Source organism: Arvicanthis niloticus, chromosome 11 (assembly GCF_011762505.2).
Source record: "Arvicanthis niloticus isolate mArvNil1 chromosome 11, mArvNil1.pat.X, whole genome shotgun sequence".
Taxonomy (NCBI): domain Eukaryota; kingdom Metazoa; phylum Chordata; class Mammalia; order Rodentia; family Muridae; genus Arvicanthis; species Arvicanthis niloticus.
This window is the reverse complement of record NC_047668.1, coordinates 76,984,814-76,991,696: the sequence shown is the minus strand read 5'-3', so window position 1 is coordinate 76,991,696 and position 6,883 is coordinate 76,984,814.

Below are 6,883 nucleotides of genomic sequence, written 5' to 3'. Positions count from 1 at the left end.
AGGCCAGCCTGGTCTACAGAGTGAGTTCCAGGACAGCCAGGGCTACACAGAGAAACCCTGTCTCAAAAAATGGCTTATCACAGTTGCTTTGGATGATACTGCCACAAACTTTATTCTGTGCATTGCTGTTTATATTTCTTGAATCTTTTCCTTCTTTCTGTGGCCCATTTGCTTTTTTTTTATTCTATTCTTTATATTGGATTTTTGTGAAGGGTTCATTAGAGGTCCTGTACATTATGTTGAGTTTTTTGTATTATTATTCATTAGTGTAATGTCAGTAACACCCACATCTCTGCTTTTAATAGAGTTGGCTGTGAATTTTGAGTAGATTTAGTCTCAGGGTTTGGTTTCATTTGTTTTATAAGTGTACTTTATAGGTAATTCTGTGTTCATATTGCTCACATATCAGGACCAAGTGTCTACTCATTTCATCTTTATTGATGCCCAGAATAATTACTGAAGACAGGTCCTGGCAATCTAATTCCATGACTATGAAGTATCTCTTAAGCTCTAAGCTTATGTTTTCATTAATTTACGATCAGTGTCTGAATCCATTATTTATTTCATTAAGAATTGCAAGACAGAGATTTTCTATTGTATCATTTATTCCACATTTCCACTCGGAATCTTCAGAAAAATGATTTTTCTTCATCAGCCAGAACTCGTTACTTACCTTAAAAACAGCACACAGTGCGATGGCTTCAGTGTCTTAATAGCTAATATTCTCATCTGCTGCTTTGGTTTCCCCAAGGATACTCTAGGAATCACAGTTTTCCCATTGTCTCTTTTGAGATTCACTTTTAATCCCTATATTTGTGTTTGTTATGTTTTAATGAACTACATTTATTAGAACTTTAATGCATGCATTGCTCTTCCTTTAGCAATGAAGCCTTGGAGTTTGCCTTCTCTCTTATCTTTGTCCACTAATCTTGAAAATGTCCTTTCAATATTATACAAATACCTTTGGATATTTCAGACATGGACCTGGATTCTTCCATATCTCTAAGACATCCAGAGTCTCAACTTTCTTCTTCTTATATGTTGTCATGGAATTTTTTTGGAGGCAGTCAAAACTAGAAAATACTTAGCTCTGAAAAGAAGACAAAATTGTATGAAATTTGGGTTGGGTACTTTTAGGTAAACTCAAACAAGCTAAAGTCACCAGAGGGGAGTGAGCCACCACTGAGAAAATGCCTCCATAATATAGAGTCCTAAGCAAGCCTGTAGGGCATTTTCTTAATTAGTGACTGATATGGAAGGCCCAGACCATTGTGGGTGGTCTCATGCCTGGGCTGGTGGTTAGGTGCTGTAAGAAAGCAAGCCAAGTGGAGCAACTAGTAAACAGCAACCCTCAATGGGCTCTGCCTTAGCTCCTACCTCTAGGTTTTCTGCCATGATTGAGTTCCTGTCCTGGCTTCCTTCAGAGACTAACTACAGTGTTGATGTATAAGCCAAATAAACCCTTTCCTTCCAGCTTGGTTTTGGTCATGGTGTCTCAGCACAACAGTAGTAATCCTGACTAAAACAAAGCACATAGTGATATTTCTTTAATTTAAAAAAAATTTAGTCTTATTTATTTGGTGCAGAAGAGGGTTACATGTGACCTGCCACCAATAATTATCCTAAATTAAAACCAAGATGTCACTACTCATGTTAAAATAGAATAAAATTTATCTTATCATATTGTTTAGAATAAACATATAAATACACATAAAATAATTTATATTACTGTGTATTTATCAAAATTACACACATGTAATCAAATATGAAGTGAATATCTCCTCTCTCTTACTCTGTTCATGTCAAATTATTAGATCAATTAGAACATTTATCTTTCATCTATTCTACATTAAAACACTTCTGAAAGATTACCCCAAGTTAAAAAACTGGCAAGATTTAGAGATCAAAAATATACTAACCTAGGAAAATAAAGAAATGATTTTCTAAAATTACCAACACCTGGGTCTGAGAGCTTACTCAATCCAGGCTGAAACAACCAACCCAGGTTTTAGGCAGGAAACAGAAGAAACCAATTCATATTCCCTGTGTGCAGTTTAAGTACAATGCTTGGATTAATGAAATAATTTAAATACAAAAACAATTCCATGCAAAATGAAATGAGACAGACATATAGAGAGCCAACAGCTCACTTTGGTTCAAGGAAATGGGATCAGAGAAGAATATTTGCATCTGTACTGAACATCCCTAGAGAGATAACAGTTTACTGTTGCCAAATGCGTTCTTAACATTTAGCATCAGTAAATGGACAAAATAGAATTATGGGAAACCATGTGAATATTCACAACATCAACTACACAAAGTGCAGAGAGTGGAATTGTGTGGGGAAAGGGAGAAACATGGAAAACAAAGTAAAGACACACTGTTTTTTAAATAAAGAATTCAGCATATTATTGAAGTATACAGAGGGATGTTACAATCATAATAACAGAAGCAGAAATTATTAAAATGTGTGTTTTTCACTGAATCAGGATCAAAACCAGAGATAGGTCAGATAACTGTTGCACATTTTTTAAAATAGTGATTTACATACTCAAGTGCATAGAATATGTTCCTTGTAATAAATACTCAACATTGATATTTATTTGGTTTTAGATGATAGGCAAACCTGCTCAATAAGTGCAATCACAAAATTAAGTGAGGTTAAAACCCCCAGGGCTGCCAATGCCAGTTAAAGTTTAAACTATTAAAAATTGTGGAATAATAGATGGCCGAAATGAAAATTAGAAAGTAAAGCCTAACATTTGTGAATAATTGGTGTTTCTTCAAGAGTAGATGGAAGTAGAATTTTTTTTCATACATTGTGATCTGATTATGGCTTCTCCTCCCCTGACTCTACCTAGATCCTCACTTACCAAAATAAGAATTGAATTTTACAGAAAGCAATACTGTTACATGTGTAAAAATATGAATGAAGTTATAAAAAGACAGAAGAAAGAGAGAAACAGTTAGAGGGAAGATGGAGGGAGGGAGAGAGAGAGAGAGAGAGAGAGAGAGAGAGAGAGAGAGAGAGAGAGAATGATAATGATTAAAATCCTGTGTCAGGCTTCTTTTTCAAGATACTATATAAAGGCCATAGTAGGATTTTCTTTCTTGGATATTTGATTTTAGAATATCAACTGTATAGATCTCAGTATAGCATAGTGATGATTAGAGATTTTGAGATGAAACAAGTTGTTCATATATGTAATAGCCCTAAATAAATGATTGCGTATATGTGTATATATCCATACTTGTGTGAACATACATAAATGCAAGTACAAAATGGGATAACTAGTCAGCGCTGTGGTTTGAGCGCTCATGTGACAGAGGCTATGTCCTCACTGTGGTGGCACAGACGAGGACTATGATGTGATGGTGCCTAGTGTGAGGAAATTAAGTCATGGAGTTTTGCCCAGGAAGGGACTTACGTTGGTCTCACGGAGTAAGTTATTCCTCTTGAGAGTGGAAAGGGAGCTGCATGGCATAGGGCAGTGTGCTTTTCATCTCTTTACCAGGCTGTGACCCAAGCAAGGGGGTCTTCATCCATGGCCAAAAAGCCCTAATCTCAGACTTGGCTTTCAGCCTCTAACACTGAACAACAACAACAACAAAAATTCCAACTTTATATAAGTATTTTGCCATGGCAACCAAAAATATTCTAGAATAGTCATGGTGAAATTTCTGAAACCTATTCAGCTGTATTCCTAGTTAAGGGAAGACAAAGAATGGGAGGACCAATATTTGAACAAATCAGAGATGCTTGCTTTTTGACATTAAGTCACAGAGATGAGAAGAAATACAAATTTCAAGTAAAACAAATAGGAAAGATCAGCTGAGAAAAATATAGTGGAACTGCTACAGGCAAAGTATGAAAGAAAGTTAAATGGGCCATTCAAAAGATGGCACAATAGCCTACTACCTACCAACAGCATCGGTATAAGACTGTGTCCTCAAAACAGCTGGTAATATAGAGATGCCAACATGGAAACCCATAAAAAGAAGGACAGAAGACATATTTTGAAATATGCTAAAATCATGAGAATAATCCAAAGGCTGCAACAAAGGGTTGCTTCAGGAGAAAGAAAAAACAGTGCCTGTTGGAAATATAGTGTGCCAAGAATTAATATGGAGTAAGAATAGTAGAGTAAGATATTTCCAGGCAGCATTACACATGGGGAATGACAGTAGTGATGATGGCACTTATAGACACTATACATTTTCTACTATTGAAATAAAGCTTCTCTCTCTCTCTTCTCTTTCTCCTTTCTCCTTTCTCCTCTCTCTCTTCTTTCCCTCTCTCTCTCTTCTTTCCTCTCTCTCTCTCTCTCTCTCTCTCTCTCTCTCTCTCTCTCTCTTTCTCTCATGTGAAGTGTGTGGGTGTGAGTGACATGAATACAATATGTGAAAAATCAGAGAACAGTGTGTGGAAGTCAGATTTTCAGACTTTGCCCTCCCCAATGGGGTCCCAGGGATAAAACTCAGAAGTCATCACATTTGGCAGTGAACACATTTATTAATATCTTGCTGGCTCAGTGCATGCTGTCTGTAAGTCCTCAGCTTCTAAGCAAACCAGTTTAGCTTTGGTTTTTATGACTCTTCTGCACTTCCAGTTCTTAATGAGAACAAAATCTAAATTTACTGCCCCCATTCTTCATTTTTTCTGACTACTTCTTTGTGCCCTTGCGGCAACATCTAAAACTTGAATGTGCCCCAAGGAAAGGAGCTGTTCACACTGCTGCAAATCCCTCCTGCCTGGTATCTGTCCAGATTCACCATCTCATTTTCTTGTGAGAGTTTAATGCAGTGTCCTCAGATATTTTTTATAGGCAGTTTGACTTACATTGTGTAGTGTACAGTTATCAAAAAATGGCTTATGCACACAGACAACTTACAAACTGTTGTTCATGTTATTAAAACTTCCTTTCTTCCAAATCAATAGACAATAAAATAAATATATGAACAGCAGAACATGCAAAACTACAACATAACAAAGCAACACAAGAATAATGCAAAGGCAAATTAATTGCTATAGGAAAAGAAGCACATATAGTAAAATCATCAATTGATATCAAGGGAACCAGGAATAGAACCTAGTGCCTTGTAAATGCCAGGAAAGCATTTCACCCTGAGTGAGATCCCTAGATCCAAAGGCATTACTGAAAAGGGAAGGATGAGCACATAGAGTTAAAAATTTAAATCAATCTAAAATTCTCAGGAAGCTAAAGATAAACTTCATATACAAAATATATGAATACTAATTGAAGATTTGAATTATTTTCCTCAAAATTAAAGTAAGATATTGTATCAATTATACATTTGCATAGTGCTTATAAATGATTTTTCTATGGTTACTATGAGGTCAGTGTTACCCTTTGAAATCCATGCAATGAAATGTTACTCCAAAATATGTTGGTGCCAAGAGTTTGGTCCTTTAGGAGATGATTTGTCTGTGGAAATGAATATCTCCAGAAGAGATTAGCGCCTGTGAACTTTCCACTATGTGCAGATACAAAGCAGAGTCTGCAAGACGGCAAATGTAATATTCATACCAGTATACCAAGGCAGCATCTTCATTTCTACGTCCAGCCTCTGAAGTTGAAATGATAGCGTTGTTGTTTAATTAAGCCACTCAGTCTAGGGTAAGTTAAGACAGATCCAGAACAAAGACTGGCAAAGGTAAAAAGAGGTGCTAAATCTCACGGATATACCAAGACATCTAAGAAAAAAAATAGTTGGCAGACAATAAAAATCAGTTAAATATTTTTTATTTGTATTTTTTTCCATATTTTTATTTGATATTATGTTTACATTTCAAATTTTATCCCCTCACCCCATTACCCCCACCACCCAGGAACCCCCTATTCCACCCCCTCCTGCCTCCACAAGGGGGCCCACTCCTCCCTCCCCACCCTTGAATTCCTCCCCGCTCAGTGTTCAGCCTTCATGGGACCAAGGATCTCGTCTCCCACCCATGCCTGACAAGACCACCTTCCCCTAAGTATATGGCTGAAGTCATGGGTGCCTCCCTTTGTGCTCCCAGGATGGTGGTTTAGACTCTGGGGAGCTCTGGTTGGTTGGCACTGTTGCTCTCCTCTTGGGGCCACCAACCCTTTCAGCTCCTTCAGTCCTCTAACTTCTCCATTGGGAACCCTTGATCAGATCAATAGGTAGCTGCGAGCATCCACCTCTGAATATGTCAGACTCTGGCAGACCTCCAAGGAGACAGCTGCATCAGGCTCCTGTCAGCATGCACTTCCTGACATCCATATCGGCCTCTATCTTTGGTGGCTGCACATGGGACAGATACCAAGGTAGAGTGGTCTCCAGACGGCCCCTCCTTGACTTTCTGTCCCACACTTTGTCGCCATATTTGCTCCCTTGAGCATTCTGTCACTCCTTCCAAGTAGGACCGAGGCATCCACACTTGGTCTTCCTTCTTCATGAGCTTCATGTGGTCAGTTAGTTGAATCTTGGCTTTTTCAAGATTTTGGGCTAATATCCAAATATCAGTGAGTAAATACCATGTGTGTTCTTTTGTGATTGGGTTACCTCACTTGGGATGATATTTTCTAGTTCCATCCATTTACGCAAGAATTTCTCAAATTCATTATTTTTAATAGCTGAGTAGTACTCCATTGTGTAAACGTACCACATTTTTTTAAAATATCCATTCCTCTGTTGAAGGACATCTGGGTTCTTTCCAGCTTCTGGCTATTATAAATAAGGCTGCTATGAACATAGTGGAACATATGTCCTTGTTATATGTTGGAGAATATTCTGGGTATATGCCGAGGAGTGGTATAGCTGGGTCCTCAGGTAGTGCTATGTCCAATTTTCTGAGGAACCACCAGACTGATTTCCAGAATGGGTGTACCAGCTTGCA